This window comes from Chelonia mydas, chromosome 7 (assembly GCF_015237465.2).
Source record: "Chelonia mydas isolate rCheMyd1 chromosome 7, rCheMyd1.pri.v2, whole genome shotgun sequence".
In the NCBI taxonomy this organism is placed as follows: Eukaryota; Metazoa; Chordata; order Testudines; family Cheloniidae; genus Chelonia; species Chelonia mydas.
In genome coordinates, this window is record NC_057853.1 from 76,731,181 (window position 1) to 76,757,213 (window position 26,033).

General features: G+C 41.0%; 1 long non-coding RNA gene across 6 annotated transcripts; it reads right to left on the reverse strand.

Annotated features, from left to right (window-relative positions):
* Positions 1-1,908: 1,908 nt before the first annotated feature.
* Positions 1,909-26,033, reverse strand: LOC114022686. Of its 6 annotated transcripts, none has more exons than XR_006292135.1 (7): positions 25,899-26,033; positions 24,027-24,171; positions 22,784-23,016; positions 18,281-22,503; positions 7,469-7,772; positions 6,134-6,243; positions 1,909-3,130 (listed from the first exon to the last, which is right to left on the reverse strand). It is a non-coding gene; the product is annotated as an uncharacterized LOC114022686 (long non-coding RNA). The 6 variants fall into 6 exon arrangements; XR_006292133.1 differs by having other exon boundaries at positions 1,909-3,137; XR_006292134.1 differs by lacking the exon at positions 7,469-7,772 and having other exon boundaries at positions 1,909-3,137.

A 26,033-nucleotide genomic window follows, 5' to 3' on the forward strand; every position in this document is an offset into this window, starting at 1 on the left:
CCCCCTCTTTTGTACTCCGTTTAGGCAAGGTGGCCCTGACAAAACCTCCTAAAAAATCCCTCACCAACCATGTTGATTTCTCTCCTTCTACATATGAGAAAAACAAAGTTACTATATTGTCAGCTCTGCATGACCTAACTTCACTTCTTGTAAGTCTTACTTCAACTATTTGCAGACCAGTTAGCTCCCAACAGCTGTTTGTTCCACTGCCACTTCTCAAAACCTCACCCTAAACCTGCCTTTGCTGCTAGATAGGAGGCAGCCAATATGCCAAAGCTATCATCAGCTCAGTATTAACATTCACTGCTGCTTTATCTGATTTGTAAAGTATAGGGACAGTGTCTGGTTACAAATCAGAAATTCTTCTTTTAAAAAATAATTCCCTTACACGGCCTTGCAGCAACAACATTCGTTATTCTCCTTCAGCCACAGACTATGTGATGCTTTCTCTGCACCACTTCTCCTTATGACCTCTTTGCCCATCGTATTCCTTTTGGTTTCCACTTCTCTCAATTCTAAGGCCTGCTCTACGCTAGAAAATTAAGTCAGTTTGACTACATTGCTCCGGGAGTGAAAAATCCACACCCAGGAGCAGTGTAGTTAACCCAACCTAACCCCAGTGCAGACAGCAGTAGGTCAAGACTGAAGGGCTACAATAGGGCAGCTGTGATGCTGGAGCAGTGTAAGTGTAGACATACCCTAAGTGCTGCTTGCATCTTTAGTAGGACTGAGTAAGACAATCTAGGTGAACTCCTGCATTCTAACCACTTCCCACCCAGGCTTCTTAGAGTCCCAGATGTTTGCTCTTTAAAAGAAAGTTTACTGAACCCATCTTACTCAGCATTAGAGATTGAAACCCTGTCTAGGGAGAAGCATTTTACAGGCTGTAAATTGTATATCTGAGATGAAAAAGTCTGTTCTGAGCCTCCTGCTGTCAGTTACCAATCCTGCCAAAGAGACATTTATGATGTGAGCAGTATGGGACCCCAGCAAACCTATCACCACCTTCTTTAGGTTTAACAGACATACAAAGAACTTTCACAAAATTAAACCTTTCCTTCTAAAGCAGCTTGAGAACTGATTTTAAGACTTATTTGGGCACTCATACTGCCAGTGTCACAAACATAACTTTCCAGTCCAAGTTCCAGATGCACGCTTGTAATTAAACTTTTGTTTCAAACACAACATAGTATGTTCATGATAAGAAACACATTTTAAAATGTCAGACAATTATTTATTGAGCCTGTCAATAATCATTCAGATCCCTGCCTGCATTCTCACATTCAATTTACTTAAACACTTCTTCCCTTTATTACTGCCTTTCTCCTCTCTCCATTCTCTTCCTTCTGTTCTTTTAAAGATTTTTGCTTTATTTTGTCATTTAAATTACTACTAAACTTTGGGGACACAGTTATACCAAAATAAAACTGGAGTAACTCCACTGACTTCAGTGTATCTGACAACAGACTTTGGCATTTAACACTGAAATAAAAGAGAAAATTTTATAATAAGCGTCCAGTTGCAATACAGCTTGCCTTATTCTCTGTGAGCCCAGTCCAATATCCAGTGAAGTCAATGGAAAGACTCCCATTGACTTCAATGGGTATTGATTTTGGTGCTAAATTTGTTAATGAAATTGTTCGAACACTGATCCTATTCACAGGCTACATTTTAATGTTAAACTTTGTGACTGTATTGCATTCACTATTAACTATGTAAGCACTGTATCTTTTGTGATTACATGTTTTTCAGTTATGCAACATGGAAAAATACTGGGTTTGGTTTCATGTAATCCAAAGAATCAGATTTAAATATGAAACCTTTTAGAAAACCGAGACCCACCTCTAAATGCAAAGAACAAACATTTGCATTACCTATTTGTATTAAAATATGCAGAAATTTCCAAAGTACTCAGCCAACTTATAAATTTTTATAACTTCTTAAAATTGTTAACATTTTTTAACACACAGCATTATTTCAGCTCTGTGAAGAGCTCAATAACAATCTTTCTGGTCTGGAAAAAAGGAAAGAACATTAAAATAAAGAATGCAGAATAAATAAAAACAAAACAGTACTAGCCGTACATCCACACATACAAAGACAACTTTCATGGTGAGCTCTAAACAATTATAACAACACAATGTGCTGCATGTTGATTTCACCAGTGAAAAGAATTTCTCTAGTTATTGAAGACTTTCCTGGCAGAGTTTCAGAAAAAAATTCTGACATTCTCCAAATCTGACTTCTGTGCAATGCAAGTCATGCACATTTTAAACACTGATGAATAATGCTGCCATTCTTCTATGAACTGTTAACAGCTGTAGAAACTATTATAGCCTGCTTAAAAACATGTCTCTGTAGTCAATAGTCTCCAGACACTTAGCAATACTAAAGCTATTCCTGGGGCTAAACTAGATTTGAAATGTGAATACAAAGTTTGATTTATGTTGGAAATGAAACAACAAACATCTGATCTTTCCCTTTTTTAATAGCTATTCATACAAACATGAGCATCAGCTGCATAACTAGAAAGTGATGTACCAAATTTACTGAAATTAGAAAAAAGGGAGACCACCCACAGGTTCTTTCAAGAAGAAAAGATTTGTCAGGGATTAAAGGTCTCTGGAGACGATGGCTGGTACTGTCATGACTGCCTAGTATTCCACTCCGCCCCATGGAGAGCATGCGTCTCTGTAATGCAAGGTTGCCCAAATCAAATTTTCCAGTAGTGTGAAGAATAGAAAAATGATCATCAGTTCCACACCATATCAGGAGCTGTGGATTTCTGACTGATCACAGATTCAATGGATAAATCAGACTCATCCAAGGGGAATGCATGAATCTTGTGCAGTGGTGCTGTTCCCCCACACACTGAAGCAAAAGTGGGAGCAAAAGGGATGCTTGGGCTTTCTCTGATGATTCTTGGATAATGACTTGGAAAAGGTGGGAAGAGACCTGGATGGGGCGGCAGGAAGAAGTAAGACGTCTGAAGTTTCTAACACGTTCTATCAATTCCCATACTTCATTAAACTAGTACAGAAACAGCATGCAGAGAGTCCAGGCTTGACTCTTCACTCAGGTAAACTCCCGCTGAAGTTCTTTCCTTTCTTCCTGTGTCCATGGCTGACTTCTGAAACCTCAAGAAATTAAAATAAAATAATAATAATCTTGAATTTCTGAAAGATCTGGGGGAAAAATAATTAGATCTTTACAAGAGTAGTGACATAGCTAACAAATCACAGCTACCATGCTTCCTAAAGCAAAAATGCACACAACCCAAAAACCAGTTGGGGCTACAAGTAAAATGAGCACCTGAAGCTCATGGTGACTTTATTATGGGTGCTTAGTAGTTCTGAGTGAACAGGAAGGATGGTCTCATTGATGAGTCACTGAACTGGGATTCTAAGAGCTGGGTTAAATTCCCAGCACTGCTTCAGATTCCCTTCTCAGCCTCTCTATGCCTCATCTCTAAACTGTGGATGATAGTTCCTTTCTTCCACCTATTGTCCCTCTATCTTTTCTGTTTAAATTGGAAGCTCTTCGGAGAAAGAACTCTTACTCTGTGTTTGTGCAGTGCCTACACAATGGGGTCCTGATCTCAGCTGGGGCCTCCAGGTGCTACTATATTGTAAACAAACATTAAGAATGATGAGGTAAATCAGTCCCTCAGAACTGGTGAGCCAAACATAGAGCCCATTCCTGAAGTTGTGCTCACTCAGACAAAACACCTAGCACATTATGAGACTAGTAACTGTTAAGTCCAAATCCCTCTGAGGAGGTGGTCCAGCCCAGCCATCCTCCTGTCACATATGAGGTAGCTGTATTTAGCAGAGAGATCTGTCTTAGGCCCTACTTCAGGAAAGTAGTTAATCACGTGCTTAAATCTAACACTAATCAGGAATCTCTAAAGTACATGCTCAGCTGTTTTCCTGACTAGCAATGCTTTCCTGAATCCAGGACATAGTGAGTCCCTATTTTGGAACATCACTTGAGTATTTTAGTTTTAATGTTTTTATCAGCTAATGAACTATGTGTTTTTTAATCTTTCACGGCTGAAAGACTGATCCTCAAAATGCTCCCAAACAATTATATTGGAAAGTGGCTTCTTCCTACACACTTTTTATTCCTCAGCAGCTAATTCTAATTAATTTCTGGAGCTGTGAATCTCTTTTTAACCAGTAGCTGTTAGAGTGATTGTAAGGTCATGTCTAATTTCTGTCTGATTTTGGGAGGCCGCCATGGCTAGGAGAAGTGAGCTGTAGCTCACGAAAGCTTATGCTCAAATAAATTGGTTAGTCTCTAAGGTGCCACAAGTACTCCTTTTCTTTTTGCGAATACAGACTAATACGGCTGTTACTCTGAAAGAAGTTATTGTTACTGCTGCTGCCAGTCCTAGGTTTTGTTTTGTAAATTAATTTTTTTAAAGCATCACGCTGGAGTTTTCTTAGCAGGTGCAATTTGATTAGTGAATTTCCAATGTGTCTCTTTTTCCCCATATGTGCAAGACTCTCCTCAAATTTATCCGGCAGAGCTGCAAGCAGCTGAGTAATCGGTTTGTCTGCCTTCAGGACTGCTTAAACGTTGTCAAGCAGAGCTCTCGATACACATTCCGAGTGCTTGGCTGGGGAAAAAGCTGTGACCTCGTCCCACCCATAGCAAAGTCTGGGCAGGTCCGCTGGGAGCCATCAAAATTAACCTTATGCTGCCTCCAGTGAAAGGTTAGGACGGGGATAAACTCTAGCAGAAGGACTGAATATTTATTGAGTGCACCAGCTGACCTCAGGGAAAATCTTGCTCCCTTGATTGCCCCCCATTAAAACTGTGCAGGACCTGCAGTTGTCCAGTGTCGGGAGCTCTGGCTAACACTAACATTGCCGACAGCTGCTCTCATGTGATCAGTAGCTCCCTCAGAACACTGATGACCCATGGATTTGGTGGAACTTCAGGACCCTGAGACAAAAGAAGGCAACTATTTCATATATGGTCCCAATTGTAGCACAGACATATTGTAGCTCCTACTCTTTATAGCAGGGGTGGCCAACCTGTGGCTCCGGAGCCACATGCGGCTCTTCAGACGTTAATATGCGGCTCCTTGTATAGGCACCGACTCCGGGGCTGGAGCTACAGGCGCCAACTTTCCAATGTACCGGGGGGTGCTCATTGCTCAACCTCTGGCTCTGCCACAGGCCCTGCCCCCACTCCACCCCTTCCTGCCCCCTCCTCTGAGCCTGCCGTGCCGTCGCTCCTCCCACTTCCCTCCCTCGGAGAACTTCCTGCACACCACAAAACAGCTGATTGGGAGGTGTGGGGAGGGAGGGGGAGACACTGATCGGCGGGGCTGCCAGTGGGCGGGAGGCGCTGGGAGCGGTGTGGGAGAGCTGATGGGGGGCTGCTGACATATTACTGTGGCTCTTTGGTAATGTACATTGCTAAATTCTGGCTCCTTCTCAGGCTCATGTTAGCCACCCCTGCTTTATAGTATCAAATTCAAGCTCTTACAGCCTGATACAGAGCCCACTGTGTCAGTGGGAAAAGTTCCATTGACTTCAATAGGCTTTGGATCAGTCATCTACAAGACCATACATAATCCTGCTCTTACCTACATCTTTGCTTTCATTTCCCCCTACTCACACTCCAGCTCCCTCTGCTCTTCCTTTTTACCAGCTGCTCCTTTTGTCTCTGTTTCCCATCCTCAGCTATGTGCCATATATATGACGCTGCCCTCTATGCCCAGAACACTATTCCTGGACCTTATTCAGATCTCACATCACTGAAAATCTGGGATAACATCTCTGTCAATGAAGCTATTTGGATGTAAAATTGAATCAGGTCCTGGTCTTATTTGCCAAGCATCCTCTTTCTCCTCCTATCTCTTCAGGCAACCTCTCCCTGCCTTTTGCTCATAATTAGTAACCACCAGACCCCCAACTCCTTAGCCATTACTGGCTATTTTGTCTTGTGTTTGTTATTCTTGTCTTACCTAGACTGTACATTTTTCAGAGTATGGGGCTTTTTTGTGTTTGTAAATGCTGTGATAAACTACTATGCTATAAACTATTGTTGGTAATAACAGAAAGAGATGATTAGATGGAGATTAAAGCACTGACAGCAGAAAAAAAAGAACAATATTAACCTGCAGGTTTCTCCCCCAGGATGGTAGGAGTTGTGGCAGACAGAGAGCGAGAGTGAGTGTTTTTTGGGGCGTGGGGGTCACACGCTGGTTCTTGCAGCTTTAATGGACACCTGAAAAATAGTGTAGATATTTAGAAACCATAACTACCTTCACATTAGAGATAGATTAAATTATAGAAAAGGCAAGGGGAAAAAAACACAGCAAGCTTAATAGAAGCCTGTTCTGGGGGTTATTTAGTCAATTTCAGTTATGCTTTTGAGTACGACACAAACATAATGCAACATTGCTATTAAAATTCTCAGAGTGTTTGCAAGTGAAAAAGAAACAATCAACTCAACACATTTCCACAGTCATTCATTTGCAATTGGGATGTGGGGTACCAAATAGTCCTAGAGTAATTACAAAATAAAGGCCGACAGTTCCAAACAGTAAACTCTCACAGGCGTTTGTTCCCTTAACACCAACCTGATTTGAAGCTTGAGTGCATGTACAGAATCTGAGCTGTAGTGTGTCAGGTTAAACTAAGTGAGAAAAAAGATCAGTTTGGAGACTTGCAGAGTTTATACCAGGAGGCTGACCCTGGACCAAGTGAATTATTAGCAGTTAAGGACTGAATGTAATACTTATGGTTAAAAAGGGAATATCAGGAAGAGCAAGAGGGGTCCTATGTAAAATAAATAATATGGGATCATATAATTAACGCTGTTATCATAATGCATACGCACCAGGGGCACTGGCATGGGCAATATTCATTCAGTCATTTCCTAATTTGAGAGTGTTTGACTATGCAACCTTTTAATCCTTTTAAATCCTTAACTTTGTATTTCCTAATTTTTCATTGTTTAATTTATAGATGAGAGAAACCTTAACTAGTGTTAAATGTAGCTTTTTGTTTGTGGATTTACTTAGTTTTTAAAAGAAAGAAAATCTTTTTATATAATAAAGCACTTATACATTTGTTGTCTTCAGTGTGTAATTTGTTGCCATTGTTATCTTTGTGAAGTTTCATATTTCACCACTGAGTAGCATTTTGACTAATCTATTGAAAGCAATGAAACTATATTCAAACAAAACATGTTGTTTAAAAATGTAACGTCAGTTTTCCTGCAACTTCTAAATGACATTTTGTTTTAACTGTATAAGAGAAAGTGGAGTAGGGACTCACAACTATGATACCTACCTTTAAAAAAAGGTATTTAGAAAGCTGGAGCCCCCAATTTGTAAGAAGCAGATAAGCTATATCCATGAAAAGGAGCTGGAATTTTGTATCTTATTTTTCATATAATCCTTTTGAGGGAAGTAACACACAATGACCCTTTGTACGGTGTTACTTACCCAGTACAAACCCAGAGGAGCACAGCAGGCGCTTAGCCAAACTCAGCCTGCTTTCCTTATAATCCCTCCTGTAATCATGTTCTCGGAAGTCAGAGGTAAATCAATTATCAAAGGCTGCCATTGCCAGGGCAACCAGGCCAATAGTGACTCTCCCCAAGTGGGCAAATGAAGTGATGGGAGTGAGTGCGGAGTGGCTGATTATCTCTGATGTCACAATAATACTGCTCAGACAACAGCAGGGGCAGCAAATGTGCACTGTGTAGAAAAATCAGGCTTCTTCAGTGTTCCAGTTTTCCCAAATGTTCTAAAAAACCAACACCACAAAATACACAGTGGAGATCATTCCATACACGTATTAATTAGTGACTGAAATTCGGTTCAAATTCCCCATGGCGTGTGTACAAAAATGGGTTCTAAAATAAAGGTGCAACACTGAGTTACAGACCCAGTTAAAAAAAACTGGATGCAATCTGAACTATGGTCTCGCTATACGAGACCATAATGTATCTGTGTAGGTATTCCTACTGCATTCATCACTGTATTAAAGAGTTATGCATATGCACATAAGGTTCATAACACGACCAACACTTCCCAGTCTGACTAGCAATATCATATTATTACAGTCCTCTGTCTTCCATGAGCAGACACTGCTATTTGTGACAAACTATCCAATAATTCTGGGAGCAATAATCTCTGAAATCTTATATTGACAATGTTACACACGGTACATCACTCTCAGGAAACAGTCATTATAAGAAACTTAATTCTAAAATATCTACTTTCCAATGATAAATCTATTAACTAATAATATTTCACATTTTACTGTAAGCCTTAAAAAGAAAATATTAGTTACTAAAATCAAGATACACAAATTATAGCTTAAAACACACTCCACATATCAGAATTAAGGGCTGTTGTGTTTGATGAAATATGTGTTTCTTTATGGTTGATAACAGTAGTGGCCTGGATCCACAGCTGAGGAAGCAGATGGGCAAAGGCCATTCTAAGCCTCCTTTGTATCTCCTTGACCCTGAGACTGGCTAAAGGCTGGTGATGGTGGAAAGCAACCTTGGGTTTTCTCTAAGTTACACCCTGCTGCCCACAAGAGATCAGTCCAGCTCTGGTCATCATCAGGGCATAAAGGTGCCTGGCCACACAATACCCTCTTACCCCAAAAATGCCCCTTGTACTGGATTTCAACGAGTCATTACACCGGCTCCACGCCACCTGAAGACTTCCCTTTACACCATGGAAATCCTCCGGGAGCCAGTTAATCCAACTTTCTGGCTGCTGCGCACTATTGGAATGCACAAGGCAGCTGGAGGAGAATTGAGCTCTGAGTATTTATGTTCATGTTTATTATGTGGATAGTATAAGATGTCCTTAACTATTCACTTGCCTGCTTACTCGGTGCTTGGATTTAGTAAATTGTATGACAGATGATCGCATCGTTATCTCTTAGCAACATTAACAAGTTTCTGAAATTATGATTTTGGGTTTTAGAATTTGTACTAAGACCTCTACAGTAGTTAGTACCAAAGAGGCGACTCATGAACAGCAAAGAGGTGATTCATCCCCCTCTTTCTCCCTCCACCCCAGTTATGAAGGGATATCATCAGTTTGCATTTCCATAAAAACAGCAGAGGAAAACCACTGTTTCACTGAACAGTATAATTTTGTATGCGACTTCCATGTCCAAACGAAAGTATTAGATCTACAGGGGGTCATTACAAGCTAAAGGGGCAAATTTCCAGTGCTATGGGTAGTACATTGGATCTGCAGCATTCACGGACACTCCAGCTCGGAGAGTATAAAGATATTCTCAAGTATTAATAAGCAGTGGTGGAGAAATCTCAAACATTTCAGCTCTGATTTAGGGGTAAACCCCAAAGTCTGGATACTTACTACAACTGTCTCCACCCAATCAGATTCTCCCTCCCTCACCCCCATCTGTCTAGCCCAATATGATCCACAATCGCTTTTCTCTTTCCCTCCAACTCAGGGGCTGTGGGACACAATTTAAAGTGGGTGGACTGTGGGGTGACTCACCAGAGGCCAGGTCCTGCCCAGATGGGAGACCCTGGAGGAGGAGGGGTTGGAGAGTGAGCCCGCACTGCACTTATCCCACAGCAGTTCCTGTCCCTTAGGGCTGGCCTGCTCCAGCCCATTCGCTCTCACCACCGCATGCAGACAGGGCCCTTCCCACATAATATCCTGCTCCTTTCCTGGCCCTGGTGCCACTGGATTGGTTGCCCTGACTGGGCTGTGGCAGGTCAAAAAGTGGTTGGGCCATGCCCTGGGTGACCCCTTCTCGCCCTGGCTCTGCAGCCTACTCTCCCAGCTACAATCAGTAGATTATCCCACCATCCTAAGATCAGCTGGACCCATTGCTCAGCGACATCCATTGCTCAGTGTTGCCCCACTAACACACACCATTTTCCTAGGTCAGCCCTCTCATCTCCCGGATCCACAATAGTGTCCCCTCAGCCCAAAACAAGCCCCCAATCTTCCCAGAAATTGTTGATCACCAGGTTCTCTGGCAGTCTCAACTAGACTCACAGCTGTTACTGTATTCACACTATGTGCGCTCCAGGGCTTCCCCACGGCAGAAGTGCACAGGATTGTTTTGCATCCCGCTGACATGGGAAATCCCCACAGCACTTGAGATTTGAAAATGGCATTTAATTTAATACCGGAAATTAAATTACCCAAAAGCTAAATAAGTATGAGAGACAGACAAAGAGAGAGAAAATTATTAGGTTTCCATGTACACATCAACTGCTCTCTTTGAGGCTGACATTTTGGGTAACAGTTCTTATCAGTTTTTAAAGCCGTATGTAGGGCTGGGTACCACACTGCTTTTGCAGTCATTCTGGGTGATGTCAGCCTGTCATCACCTGTGAGCCCTAAGTATACTGCAGTTTGCCATGCCTTGTAATTAATGATCTTCCCTCTGCAAAGCAGACAGCAATATATGTACTGCTGAATAGCTACTGTATCAATGATGACAGGCAGACATTGCCCAGAGTGACTGCGATTTTCTTTCAGTAAAACTTCTTATTCTTTCTTTGTAGCTTTTCCTTGGGTGCCTATTTATCTCTCTGATCCCATGTGCAGAGATGCTAAGGTAATGACATATAATCCTATAGGTTCATCTATTTGCACAACTCATGCCTAGTTCACACACTTTCCCTACTAGCTCTAATGCCGACACAATATCTTATGTCAGCATTGTTAGTGTTAAAACACACAAGGAAAAATAACCCTGCCCTCCCCCATGGCTACCGGTGCCTGGTCTGTCACCAGAGGTGGGCGAGGGGCAGGATTTGGGGAAACCTCACAAGAACCTCTGCTCCGCCCGTGCTCCACCAACTTCTGCAAGGACACCCTGCATAACTCTGAGCACCACGGCCTGGGGGATAGACAGAGCCAAGGCAGGGGTGGGCCAGGAGAGGAATGGAAGCAGGGGCTGATGGATCTGCTGCTACACAAATCCAGTGGCCACTATCCCAAAACTCATGAAGCACAAGAGCAGGTGGTGTAAAGGTAGGTTTAATCTACCTCTTCACCCATTGCTCCTGAGCTGAGCTAAGATCTGGCCCATTTAGTGAAACTATTAATTTTATATTTGGCATCTAGATTTCTTGATGATCTGTGCTTTAGAAATACACAGATCAGATTGACGAACAATGGATCTAGAACTGGTCTTTTAGATGTTTCTGATATCTCAGTGTGTGTCATCAGATACAGGGAATTAGAACTTCTCATGAGAACTGTCTATGTTATCAATTTCACCTACTGAAGCAAGTTTAGCCACTAAGCTATCCTTTCAGTTCAATACCTGACTACAGACCCAAAGAAAAGTCAGTAATTATTATTTGTATTACAGTAGCACCCAGTGACCTGTTTGTGCTAGGTGCTGTACAAACACATGGTAAGAGACAGAGCCCGTGACCCAAAAAGCTTATAATCTAAAAAGACAAGACCACCAAAGGGTAGGAAACTATGCTCCTCAAACACTCAGTTGGGGAACTGAGACACAGGCTGATTAAGTGACTTGCAAAAGTCACACAGGAAGTCTCTGTAGCAGAACCAGGAACTGAAGCCAGATCTCCTGAATTCCAGTGCAGTATCTTAACCACAAGATCATCCTTCCCCCTCATCCTGGTCATCACTACCTCTATATATTGTATGTGATCAAAAAGGAACTCAGTCACAAGTGTAAAGTGAAACTGAACCTTACTCTGGCTACAATATATATGTTCTCTCAATAAAAAGCTAAGAGCCTGAATTGTCACAAAAAGAAAAGGAGGACTTTCTTAGTCTCTAAGGTGCCACAAGTTCTCCTTTTCTTTTAGTGGATACAGACTAACACGGCTGCTACTATGAAACCTGAATTGTCACACACTCACATCCATTTAATACCAATGTAACTCGGTTGACTTCAACAGAGTTATTCCTGATGTACACTTTGAGAGGGTGCTGTTCGTATCTATAAATTGAGCCCTTTGGAAGCCAGCAGCCTGGTCACTTAGAACACTCAGGGCACTGGGTGTTGTTAGAGTAGGAGGGACTCAGGTAGTTTGGGTTTGGAAGAGGTGAAGGGATCACTTGTACCTCCAGGGAGCCTGATGAGCTAATGGAGGTAATTAGCTCACCAGCTGGATAGCCCTGAGAAGACAGCAAACAGTATAAAAGGCCACATAACTGCTCCTATGTGGTGACGTACCTAGAGCATAAACCACAATGACACTTGATGAAGGTTCTACAGTGGACTGTGTATACTGGTTAACTCACTCAGATGGCTTATCCAGGTTTCCAGAAGCTGAAGGGGGAACCCGTTCACATACACAAATATACATGAGAGGAAAATCAGATCCATAGCCTGGTTTAGAAAAAAGATAGTTATGTCTCAAGTTGATAAACATAGGTCTTGCAAGTAGGCAAAATTCACAGAGAATATTTCATCCTGATGAAACAACTGTCCAGTACTTTTGCTCAAGTTATTTCTATTATCTAATGCTGATAATGCTAGTTAGGCCTGGGTAGTAGCAACCATAACACCTGTTTTTAAAAGAAAATTGTAAAAGTTTTTGTTCAGATATTATTGCCCTATATTTTCTTCCCAAATCCTTCCCTCTTGTTGAACACCTGATGCTTTCCTGTTACATACAGTAATAGATGACTGTTCCAGTTTGTACAAATTATATTCTATGGAGGATACTATAATGTCAATTACACAGAAAAGTGCATTGTTCAGTTATTCCACATAACCTGAAACCTCAGCTCACACAGAAGCAGAACCCTAAAAGCCACAGACTACTGTTTTATATGTGCACTTTCCAATGGGGCCACTAGGATTGGTGCTTCTGGCTCAAGGACAGAACATGCTCTGCACATTTTCAAACATAGCCTGTCAGTTTGGACTTGCATATCTGTACAGGCAAAAATCTGGATCTGTCTGCACTAACATTATTTTGTCTAACTACTAGTTTTGCATGTAAAAATTCTGTTTGCAAAAGTAGAAAATATCCTTGTCAAACTGTGGAAAGAAGTTTTAGAGGTTGAAAACATTTTGAAAATTTGACCTCAAGTGCCAAATTCACTCTTGTGTAACTTCCCTGTCCCCAAATTATTTAAGCCAGGGATGAATACATTTCTAATGTCCTCCAAACGGATCATCCATTTTTCTTCTGCGGTGATGGTCAAAATATGTTATGGGAAAAGATGGTCATAAAGGAATAGAGTTATGAAGGAATTATGGAACAGAAACTCTATTATGAAGGAATAGAGTTTAATATAGCTAGTGAAATCTAATGAAATTTTCAGCTTCTGCCCATAAATACTAAAGAATTCTATAATTTTAGTTACATTAAAATATGTTTGTGACATAAATGAGAAATTTTTTCTTTTAGTCAACTCCCTTTTCCCTTTCTGGTTACAACTCATCCCCGTTGCAGTTAAATATCACTAGAATTCACACAAATTCAGACTGATATTAGATAATGGATACAAAAGCAAAATAATTAATCAAACATTTTTATATGAAAAAATAAAAAATCCACATTACAAAGTAGGTAACAATCTGAGGCTGCTCTAACTCACAACTGGACCCTGGCCAGACTAGAGAATATGTACCAAACGACCTGTATTAACACCAATCAAACATTAAATTCACCTTTTATAAATCATACATATATATAAAAGCTGATTTCAGTCCCAATACACGCAGGCCAAGAAGGAACTATTATCAATGGATTGGATTCTGATCTCATTTCCCATTTAAATATAAAGCAATCCCACTGAAGTCAACAAAGATACTTTGGATCTACACCAGAGCAATGAGAGCAAAATCTGGTCCAGTAATTTTTTCACCAAAATAAATAGTGTTGGCAGTTACTGGTTCTGTGAGTAACAAGTGTGGATTGAAGGGTTTGCTTGCTGATTTATATGCTGCCAGCTCCACTCACTTTTGTTATAACTCTTGCAAACAGAGTTCCACGGTACCCCTCCAAGGCCTTAATTTAAAATGGATCCTGTTTCAGCGGCAGACCAAAACAGGTTACTTATCCCCATTAGTTCATTTTTCTAACAAGCAGCACTCCGACTAGGGAAGACAGAACAAAAGAGAAATGTGTTCAAACTAGTATTTACACACAACAAAATGAAAAGAATCCAATAGCAGACAAACAAAATGTACTAAATATGTCCTAGTATTAAAAACAAAGAAGAGAATCCCTTTCTTCAGTCCTCCCAATGCTAATAGATAGAGGCTTGTGTAATAAATAACCTGGTCTCTCCAGCAATTACTCTGTCCTCAAAACTTCAAGCCACGTTTTCTCCAAGATATTTACCTCAGTGGCGCTCAGGATCTGGGGGATTCACAGATCTCTAATACTCTTTCTTCAGAGCTCACTCTCTGAGCTAAAAGCAAAATCCACCTTTAGCTCTAGCAACTGGCCAATTTAACCTGCCACCAACCAGCTCCCAATTCTAGAACTCAAAGGCATATATGAATGCAAGCAAAGAGTTTCCATGGCAACTCCCAATGTCACCTCTGTATATATTACTTCAGTGGACACAGACCCCAGTCATATGACAGGAATATTAACCTCTGTGATATTGGCCCAAGTCAAGTGATTGATGACAGAAAATAAAGATGAGTCTCTAACCAGCACTCCTGTGTGTCACTCATTTATTATAAATGTAATGACCTAGTGAGTGTAGCATTCATTACTGGGCACTGTGTTACCCTCCATATCAACATCCAGCCAGTAGAGGGTTCCTCTAATCCTCAGTGTCCAGGAAAAGAAAAGGTGTCCCGAGAGAGCTGACAGCTAGGTGAGAGCAAGAACAGCAGACTGCAGGTTGCCGCAGCAGCATGAGAGCTAAAGGGCTAAGAAAGCACAGCAGGAGAATCAGGGCAGTGGCCTGCAGGCAGGAGACCAGCATGAGACAGGTTCCAAGAGACAAAACTCTTGCCTTGAGACCCCAGGATTGAGCTGCCCACAGGGGCTGGGTTAGGAACGATTGTTTTGGTCATTGATTGTAACTGCGCATAGGGTATGTGCGCCTTTTATTTCTGGCAGCCCTAAGAGAGCAACCCCCTTACAGAAAAAAAAATGGTGCAACTGTTTAAGGGAACCCAGCGAGAGCTACGGCAGGTAGAGCTGAGTACTTGAAGTACCTACAGTGCTGGCCTCCACACTCATGATGCACCCAGTGTGCTGGCAGACTAACGGCCCACAACGCTCACAGCAATCCCCTGCAGTGGGATCAGTTGCAGAACTTCCAGTGTCACATTCTGTATTGCCTTGCACCTTATGTAGTTGTATTTACACCTGCACAAAAGGAGGGTAAAATTTGACCGTTCTGATTTAGCAGCATTTTACACTGTATAACGTAAACTAGACAAATGACTATACAGCGCAAGGCAGTAGAGAATCCAGACCCTTGAATGCTGTAGAGTACCATTCTTACACCAAGTAATAACTGATTTTCAGAGAAAAACTTGCCACCTTGCAATGCAGTGCTTCCTGAAGAGAAATCATACATCTTTCTACTAGAATTTGTGCCGTTATTTTCCCTAAACAGGAGATTCTGGTTCCTAAGAGGCATATTTTCAAAGCTCTAAGTGAAAGATGTATGTACCAACTACAGTATAAATGCGGTCATGATACTCTGGGACATGGGATAAATGAGGCCCAGGGCCTGATTCGCTTCTAGTGTCAATCACAAGTACCTCAAATGAAGTCCGTGGAGTTTCACCAGTGTGACTCTGGTGTGAGTAAGGAGAATCTGATCACTATTTTTAAAGCAGGGAATTCTCACTTGAATAAAGGAATAGGATAATACCTTTATTTAAATCCTACAACTACTAGGTGATACAGCAGAAGCAATGGTAGCCCTGCACTTAAACTTTTCATGAACCAAGAATAAATGTAAAAACCTACAGGCCTGATCCTAAGCCACTGAAATCCATTGCAAAACTCCCGTTGACGTCAACGGGAGTAGAATCATGACCTACAGTAACACAAATGTATTTCTATATTGTAGGTCTCTGAAAGCAAGCAAAGTACTGTATACGCTCTCTTCCTGACATGAGCGTTAATGGGAGTAACATACATGGACTGTGAGACAAATATAAAAGTCAGACTGTAAATCTTGGCAGTTGATGAGAATTATGAAGCAAATCCTAGTGAGTGTACAATGGCTCCTTTCCTTGGACACTGAGAGCAAAATCTTGTCCAGTCATTTGAAGGTGAGATGTGGGGGAGAGGGCAGAAAGCTGCTTTTCCCCCAGCTCACTCACGGAGCAATGCTTTCTTATTAGCATCTGATTCTGCACCATCAAAGCCAACTGGAGTTTGCCCATTGATTTTAATGGGTGCAAGATTGGGAAGTAGGTGAGGGACCCACCAAATAAAGCTGCTGAATGAAATTGTCAGATCTAAGGAGGCCTGGCTTAGAAACCTGCAGATGTGGCCAGCCTCTCAGCCCATTTGTAGGGCTGCTGTTCACAGATCTCATGCTGCTTCTTCCTTTTAGAAGCAGCGGTTAGCACCACTGCGGAACACATTGTACTCAGTCAGCCTCACTGACCCATCCTACCTCCACAGCCTGGATAAACCCCGATGCTAAAAAGGTGTCATTACTGTATATATATCACCAGGATTTGCGTTAAGAGCTTTTGTACATAAAATCTATATATGTAAATGACTCCTCTATATTACATTACTTTTGAATGCATCTATGTAAACTCAATATCATCTGGTTTAAACGCAGCCAGCGATAAAGAGACACAAGGGAAAAATCAAAAGCCGACATAGTACTTTTTTTTTTATTATTAATTGTGTCTTTACTACTGGCAATTAAAAGACTAAAAAAGTGTGTCTCATTATTATGGTGTGCAGTACATTGCAAGACGATCCAACTTAATTAGATGAATTCCCATTTGTTTCTGATTACATTCTTCAAAAACCAGTATCTGGACACATTCCTGTTGATATTTTTTTATTTAGATGATTATGCAGTAGTAAGGAAAGAGGAGAATATAGCTTTTTATGGCCTCAAAGATTCATGCAGGTTTCTCTAATTTTGATAGTTTCCGAACTCCTTGACTGTATCTGAACACCCAGTAAAATGAATGTCAACTAAAGGAACACTTTATTAACTCCATGGATGCATGCCACAGGCTTAGGCTGCAAGATTCAAAATGAAACTTACTCAATGTTCACAGATCTTGGAAGAACTAATAAATCCTTAACTAAGCATCCAAACCTCTGACTAGATACATATCTGCTCTCGGCTTTATCTTCAGGGCTGTGTACATTTCATAGCAAATTTCTTTCCATATTTTCCTAGCACTTGTTATTATGGCTTTCCCAGGTCACAGGACTTTTAGTGTTTGCCAGAGAAAACCTCTGCATTAGTTCTGTTCTGCTCTGATTTCAACAGAACATTGATTCCTCATCAGGGTGATATATTGATATTAACTGTGTGAGATTAAAATCCACTAAATATCAAGTTTCTGGATGTGCAGACATCCATTTCACACAAAATAGAAGCATTTCTTTAACTTCATTTTAGATTTTTACTGTGCTGTAACAAGCTAACCATGTTGGGCCTGATTTTCAAAAGAAATCAGCTCCCATACAGGCACCGAAGTAAGGGCCAGATTTTCAAGGATGCTCAGCTCTCAGCAGCTCCCACTGACACTTGCAGACAGATTTTCAAAAGAAATAAGGACCCAATGCGCTGAGCACTCTTGAAAACATGGTTTATTTTGGTGCCTAAATGCGATCTGAGCTCTTTTGAAAATATAGCCCACGGGGACTGACCCTGCAACCTTTACTCATGAAAGCAGCCCTTACTCATGTGAGAAGTCCTGTTGAAATAAAGGTCCACTAAGTTACAGGGATACTCACGTGAGTAAAGATTAGACAGTCTTTTCCCAGGAAGTAGTTCTTGGGCATATAATGGCAGTGCTGTGAAAGACTGTTGAACTACAGAGTTGAGTTCATCTTTACAGCAGTGATGGGGGCAAAGCGACTGCTATTTCTAGAAGTCCTCTGAAATATCTTGTTGAACAATGCAACAATATTCTCCAGGCCCCAAGTTTTATATCTAAACACCTCATATTTATGATCACCTATGTAATCTGCCCATCTTTAAATAAAAAAGGACACTGTGCAACCCTTTGAAAGTGACAGCACTTCAACTAAAAGTTCTTTCCCTAAAGAAAGAGGGGTATTTCCCCCCCGTCTCTCATATGTTTTCTCTATTCATTGTCTCATTCAGATAAGGCATTACCTCGTAAAGCTTAAGCATCAAATTGTGTCAGCACCGCTGCAGCACTGGTGGACAGACACCACACCCGCTGTTATGGCTGGAGACCTTCTTCCTGCAAGCAGAACACCTGCAGGATCTATGAGGCAGGTGCAGCAATGGCTAAATACTTTCAAAGGAGCATGCACTTCCCTGGACAGTCACAGTGCAGAAGGTGGGGCAGGACTTCAATTGCCTTATTGTATATCACAGGAGTCGAACACTGTTCTCTGATGTAATCAGAGATACTACGCCTGATTTTGATCTGACTTTCTCCAGTGAAATCAATGGATCCAAGCTTATCTGAGATCACAATGGGACCCATTCTCTCTCTTAACTCATGCACTAAGGACCATCCAGCTGCACACACCTTCCTCCTCTAAATCACAACTCCTGCTGTAGGCTGTTCAGTAACAAGCTGTCAACATAGCTCTCACTATTGATGTGTTTTATATAGAAGTTAGTTGTGCCTTTAATTCAGAGGTCACAACAAATGATGAGCATAACAAAGTGTGAATGATGTGGCTAATGATATGCAGGATGTATATCAGTGAGGCAGTGGAAGAGGCGTGTGGGAATCTTGATATATATGTAAAATCTGTCTGAAGTCTGATTTATGAACCAAATTCATTTTGATTGATTTCAGTGCAGTTAGATTCACTTTTCACTTTTGATTTCAGTGCAGTTAGATCAGGGATAAATATGTCCCCTGGTTAATTTTCTCTATGTTTCCAGTGCGATGTACATTTTCCTAAAAATAACTGATTCATAGATTCATAGATATTAAGGTCAGAAGGGACCATTATGATCATCTAGTCTGACCTCCTGCACAACGCAGGCCACAGAATCTCACCCACCCACTCCTGCGAAAAACCTCTCACCTATGTCTGAGCTACTGAAGTCCTCAAATCATGATTTAAAGACTTCAAGGAGCAGAGAATCCTCCAGCAAGTGACCTGTGCCCCATGCTACAGAGGAAGGCGAAAAACCTCCAGGGCCTCTGCCAATGTGCTCTGGAGGAAAACTCCTTCCCGACCCCAAATATGGCGATCAGCTAAACCCTGAGCATATGGGCAAGATTCAGCAGCCAGATAACTGACTTTCTTTTATTCTGATACACAGATTGGGTGAGGTAATATCTTTTATTGGACCAACTTCTGTTGGTGAGCGAGACAAGCTTTCCAGCTACAAAGAGCTGTTCTTCTTCTCTGTAAGCTGCTACTGGAGAGACAGCAAATATTATGGAAATGTTGTTGGCTCTCTCGCTTTTTAGTCTTGATCTCCTAATCTGAAGCATAGTTGGCTAGTGTTCATAGTAATCCATTCGACTGGTGGTTGCTATTTTTAAAAAGTTGTGTTGCCTTACAAATTCATTGACAGTAATATTGCTAAAAAAGCTCAGCTTTCTAAACAGATATCACTTTGCTGTGTATAAATCTGCAATCCTCAACAATGTGAAAAATTGTCTAATTTAAATTATTTATCCAATGATTTAATGTCTTGTGAGATGGTCCAACATTGTTGACATTTCATTAACCATAGCTAACAACTGATATTATTCATGGTCGTTAATCTACCTGACCATTACCCATATCTATAACTTCTATGAGCTGATTACACCCTTAGCAGTTAATCAGTGTCAGAACAAGTTAACAGGAACTGGGAAGGTGGTCCTAGAAAACAGTAGCAAACAGTGAGTGATGCTTTAGGAACACAGGGGAAGTTCTAGAAGAAGGTGGCAGTTTGGAAAAGAGAATTTGAGAGAGAAAAACTGGCAGTCTTTGGGACAGGCTTTGAAGAAATAGAGGAAGAATGGCAGAAAGAGGATGGGAAAATGCAGAAAAAGGACGATGACAGCCATAAAAGCATGCAATGCACATTTAAGCATGATCTATGTCTCATGGAGGAAGAACAGAGCAGGAAACCAAGACTGGTGCCTGAGTCTGACGTGACCCACACTGGTTTTACAGATCCTGGCCATCACATTGACAATGCAAAGCAGCCTTATATGCCCTGGGCATTCCATAAAAGTAGGCTTCAAAGTCTCTCTTTTCCCCCCACATTCAAGGTGGGTGAGGACAGGTGAAGAAATCAGCTTTGAAGCAGAAAGTGGGATTTGTTTATTCCATTGGTTTAGCTGAATGGCTTGATTTTGTTATGGGTTGGACTTTTATATTAATGTTCTGAAAATGTGTATGTGATATATTTTATTTGATGTACATGCACATTCCAATAAACTATTGGAAAGGCACTGCATGGCTTTGTTAGAAACTGAAATAAATATATAAATAAAAATATTAAGCATCAAGAGGTGGTCAATTGTAGAAAGTAAAATTTATCATCAATATGGCCTGGGAATCCAATACAACTGCTGCTGCAAAGATGAGGCATTATAAAATGGTAACAATAATAAACTAATATTAAATCATAATAATAATATACACTTCTGTAGTGTCTTTCATCCAAAGAGCTCACAGAAATTTACAAACATCACTTAAGGTTCACAACCTCTCTGTAAAGTAGGTGTGACCCAATGACCACTTGATGCCAAATTAATTTGGCAGAGGACACAGAAGGTGCATAGGGTTTTACAAGGATTCCATGGGTTGGATATTTGCACAATAATTCACCAAAAGGGGGCATGCCACGTCTCTACCAAGAGCCAAGATCCCGTTGGTCATCATAATCATTATGAAATGTATGCATAGATAATATTTAAGAAGTAATGTATCTATATTGAAAATTATGGTCTTAAGGTCTTGGAGTTAAGGCAGGTCACCAGGAGGTGACATACCTCTGAAATGTTCCTTTCAGGCAGAAGGTAACTGACACCCATCTCCCTGTCTGGCCATTTGTGTACTGTGTGCCTCACACTACATGCCTATTTGTATATGCAGCCAGGTGTGGACTGAGTGAATGTGAAATCTACAAGAAGAAATCTACAGGAACAAACAAACAACAAGGGGGTGTCCTGTATATGAATAAAGACAAAGGACATGTCTGCTGTTTCTTGGAGTGCAGTAAGACACAATGAATTCTTCACTTAGAAGGCAAACCGACAGCGAGTTTGTCTCAGGAAAGGAGAATCACAGCCAGCCTGACTGAAAAGCGCTGCAAGAATTTTGGGTGAGCAACATTCTACAAGCCATGAGAGTATCTGATTAATTAAGTATAGGCTCCAGAATGCATACTTCTACTTGCTACACTTGATTCTCTATGCTCTGTTAAATAAACTGAGGCTTGATTTCACCATAAATAGATCTAAGTGCTGTGTGTAAAGCAGAGCAGTGATCTGAGGTGCAAGTGGTAAGCTGAGGTGTATTGTTTCATTGGAAGAAGTGAATCTGTGAATACTGTGAGCATCCAGTGGACCAGGGGCTGGACACTCCAGACGTTCAGAGGGCTTGAGGGTTGGAATGTGCCCATCACTAACCTGTGGAGTGATAGCAGGGCCTGCGAGACCTAGAGGGAAGTGCTTGTGTTGCCTGTGGACAGTGGAGTTGTGGAGCTGACCCATGGCAGACACAGGACAAGGCTTCCTTGTGCTAAGGGCAGGGGTAGCAAGGTGCCTCATAGCCTTAGGTACCCCTGGGAAGCATCACAGTAGGCAAGTATTATACACAGGTTTACAGACTGATAAAGTGAGGTACAGAAAAGTTAAATCAGTAGCAGAGCTGAGATTAGAACCCAGAGGTCCTGGATCCTGGTCGTCTGTGCTAACCAATTCCTTCCTTATACCAGACACATTATGCAGACTTCTAAAATGACCCTACTAACTTGACATCTCTACTCCAGTGAAACTGTTTCACCTGGCCACACACAATAGGAACCGGTGGGTAGAAGAGTAAGCATTCAAGCAATTATCTATGAGCATAAAATGTGATCGCTGAGAGCGTAAATGTCCAAACAAATGTTTGTCCTGAGTTAGCATGTCTATGACTGAAAGGATCTGTCATTAATACTGTGTTCTTGGTTGGAGTAACTGCTAATAATAATTGCTTTTACACCTCCATGCTTGTTTGGTCCTGCAGAATAGAGCTGAGTAGGAGGGGGGCTTCAGTATGGCACGTACCGACCCTTTTGGCTTCTAGCAGAGCTCCATATGCCAACCAACTTTCTGATGAACGGATTGTCTGCTTGCTAAACCACATACTATGAATACAGACAGAAAGGATCCAGTGCCTCTAATGCCTGCCATCACGCATCTCCTAAACACAAAGAAAGAAAGATGACTGTTCATGGGCTGTAGGCACTCCGGCGGATATTTAAACTCACAATCCATAACAGCAATTCAAGCACCAACAAACTAGTGACCACTTTTCCTCCTCCCCAACAACAAAACAACCTATCAGTAAATTCACAAGTAAAACATCCCATCTCGATTCCCACAAAGCACTCAACTTCAGTTGAAATCCCAAAGCCCACCAAACTCAGATTCCTCAGCCCGCCCCAGAGCCTAATTCAGAAAAAAGGGCTTTGCAACATGACCTGTAAGACATAAGCAAACTCCAAAGTCGAGCAGCCTTCTGCAGAATATCCTGTCAGCAGCTCCTTCTCTTCTAAATGGAAAGATGTGGAATATGCCCACCTGATCTCCATCCAGTGCCTCAAACAGCACTTACTTGACATTGGAGAGAAGAGGAATATGTTCAAAACTCACTCACATTATCTGGTTAAGAAACACCTTGGAATCAGAGTATTTCTAAACTTTAGGTGAGTTGCTGTGAATAAAAAAATACACTTTAAAATCTCTCACACCCTAGACGTGAAGGACAGACGAGAAAGGAGAGGGGAGGGCAAACACTGCTAGTTACGAAAAAGGAAGCTGTCAGAACATTAACTAAGAAAGTAAAGGATTTAATATCTCATTAACTTTGGGCAAGTATTTTTAGCTGTATAATAAACTGAATTACTTAAGGAAAAATAAAATTGTGGTTTTGATGGGATTTTTTAACACAATGATGTGTGTGCACACAACAGTATCTTACCTTTCTTTGGGCCATTGCAAGCCTGCAATACTTGGCCTTCAGACTTGTACCTAACATTACACCATACACAATGCAATACCCCAGGCAGGACAGATATCATATAACTTATTGCTAAAATCATATCTCATTGTGTAAGTGTATCATTCCCTCACAAAACATGCTGTTCATTTTTAAATTAAATAGTTGAATTTGACAAGCTGTATCCGCTGGGTTCTTATTCAATGTAATAATGACTCTTAAAAACAAACTTTGTATTTGTGGATAATCTAAGCACCATACCCAGATGTACAGACACTCTTTCCCCAACCTATGTATTATATAATTTTTTTTAACATTAACTTTCATAAAATTTTTACCATTCAGCCAATCTTTGGAGCAAATCAAAATCAGCTTGTCTTCTTTATTATATTCTAAACATAAAAATAATCTTTTTTTTTAAGTTCAAAAGCATTCAAAGAACTTTACAATATTCTCTAGGCAGAAGATATATTCTCCTGTGCACGTGTAATGCTAAGAAGGTAATAAAACAAATATTAGTGTAAATGTGTTCACTGAAAACACATATACTTTATGCCTGTTACCAAGTTGTGCAATACAATTACAATAACTTTGTCAGGGGCTGAGCAAGAAAAGCACTGTCAACACAGGAGTTGTCTCTTATCCTATCTGAGAATATACAGGCAGTAATTAATATTTCATAGAAAATAATTATATGTCATGTGCCAGCAAGGTGAATGCAGTACCTGTTTTACAACAGTTTGTGAGACAGTCCCACTTCTGTACCACCATGCCATGACTGGGTAAAAGGATTGCCACTCATCCCCATTCGACAATATTCAGAATCTTCAAAGGTCATCATTAGGAACCGATGCTCTTGATGATTAGCTTCTGTTAATGACAGGCAAACAATTTAACCAATCAGACATAAAAAAGAGGGTAGCGACACCCATGAAGAGAAAAGAAAGAAAAAATGCTTGCAGTTGCCAGCCAGCTGTACTAAGCAGACAATCAGATTCTCTAAAAGAAGACAAACTGTGTTAGATTTTTTAAAAAGCAACAAACCTGAAGTTCTTAGCAATAAAGCTTATAGAATAAAATAGTTTCGTTATAACAAAGGAATAGGGACTAATAATAATATCTACTTAGTGGTTTGCAGAATCACAGCAATTTGCAAACATTAAATGACATATCAACTTTAAGTCATTAAATTTCAAAAATGAATTAAAAAGTAGTTTCAGGAACTGCATCTTCTCCTAAGCCCTTTGCCAATTTTTTCTAGATTTACAATTACATTTTCTTATGTTTAAAAAGAATACTCTCCCCCATTGTTTTGAGAAAGAACGACATAAACAAAAGGGGGAAGTAACTAAGGGACCAGTCCTGCAAAAACTTATTCACCTGAATAAATTGTTTTAAAATTTATCAAGTTTTCATCTGCATATTTGTTTGGACTCTTGATCCTACATTGTGATCCACAAAGGGAGTCTGCTATTAGAAAAACTGATCACAATGCAGGACTGGTGACAGACTATGCAGAGGAAACAGTGCAAGTGACTGTACATAAAGTGTTGTGCATTGCACAGAGTACATAAACTGAAAAGAGAGAATATTTGTTCTGTTGTATCTTTCATTTGTAGTCAATTTAGGTGTTACCTATAACAACATCAGGTAAAAAAAAGTTCAGACATATATGATTTTTAAGTTGTTGTTGTCTCTTTAATGAAGTAGGCCCTGATCTTATAAGTAACTGCACAAGAAGATCTCTGACTTGAAGTCAATAGGACTCTGCACAGGTACAGTTGCACACAAGAAATTGCAAGATTGAGAATTTAAGCCTCATAACGCCACTGTGAAATAGATAGATAAATACTGTTTCCCCATTTTATAGATCGGAAAAATGAGAAAAACAGTTTACTGCCAAAAGTTTTAAATAAAAATCACTAATTTTGGGTGCTTATCTCGAGATATTTAGGGCCTGAACAATAAAAATCAGGCCTTTGGGTGTCTCAAATATTAAGCATTTGAAAAAAATGCAGAATTCCTAACTGGGAGAACAGAGAGCTGCTCACAGAAAAACACAGCTTTAGTAAGAGCATGTATATGTATATACAGTATTGTAAGTATTTATGCATGTCCAATAATCCCTGACTTTGCCATCACCTGACTGAAAGAACAGGTCCAGGCATTGCAACTTTAGGATTGTAGAGCTCCCGGGGCTATTGAAAAAAACTGAACCACGTCTCTCCTCCTGAGTTTTTGAAGTTATTTATGTCTGCATATGTTTCAGGCTGCAACACATCAAGAGAAAGGGCGTACCGCGCACTCAGCCAACTTTACAGCTTTTCTTTACAGTGGAACCTTTGCTGTGCTGTGCAGCACGTGTCCTGCTCTGCACCCCCAGCTCTGCCGTGTCCCGATTGCAACAGCAGGGAACAGAGGCGGCCGCACTCCTGGCTAAGCGCTTGCATTGCTAGTTCTTTCAGCGCTTCAGTGCCTGGTGCCTTTTAGGCCCCTGAGGACCATGAGCTCCATAGCCCTCTTTCTGCAGCAGGAAACGCACCGGCCCAGTCCCCTGGGAGATGGAGTTTTCTCTTCCACCCTGAAAGCCTCCATACCTGGCAGTGCCTATGTCTGCGAACGCGGGCAGCTTAGCAGGGCCAGGCAGTTCCCAGCCTACAGCCCCCGGCCCTAGCCACGCGTTGCCCCTCCGGCAGGGACAGGATTGGGTACTGGGCAGAGCCTATTGGGCG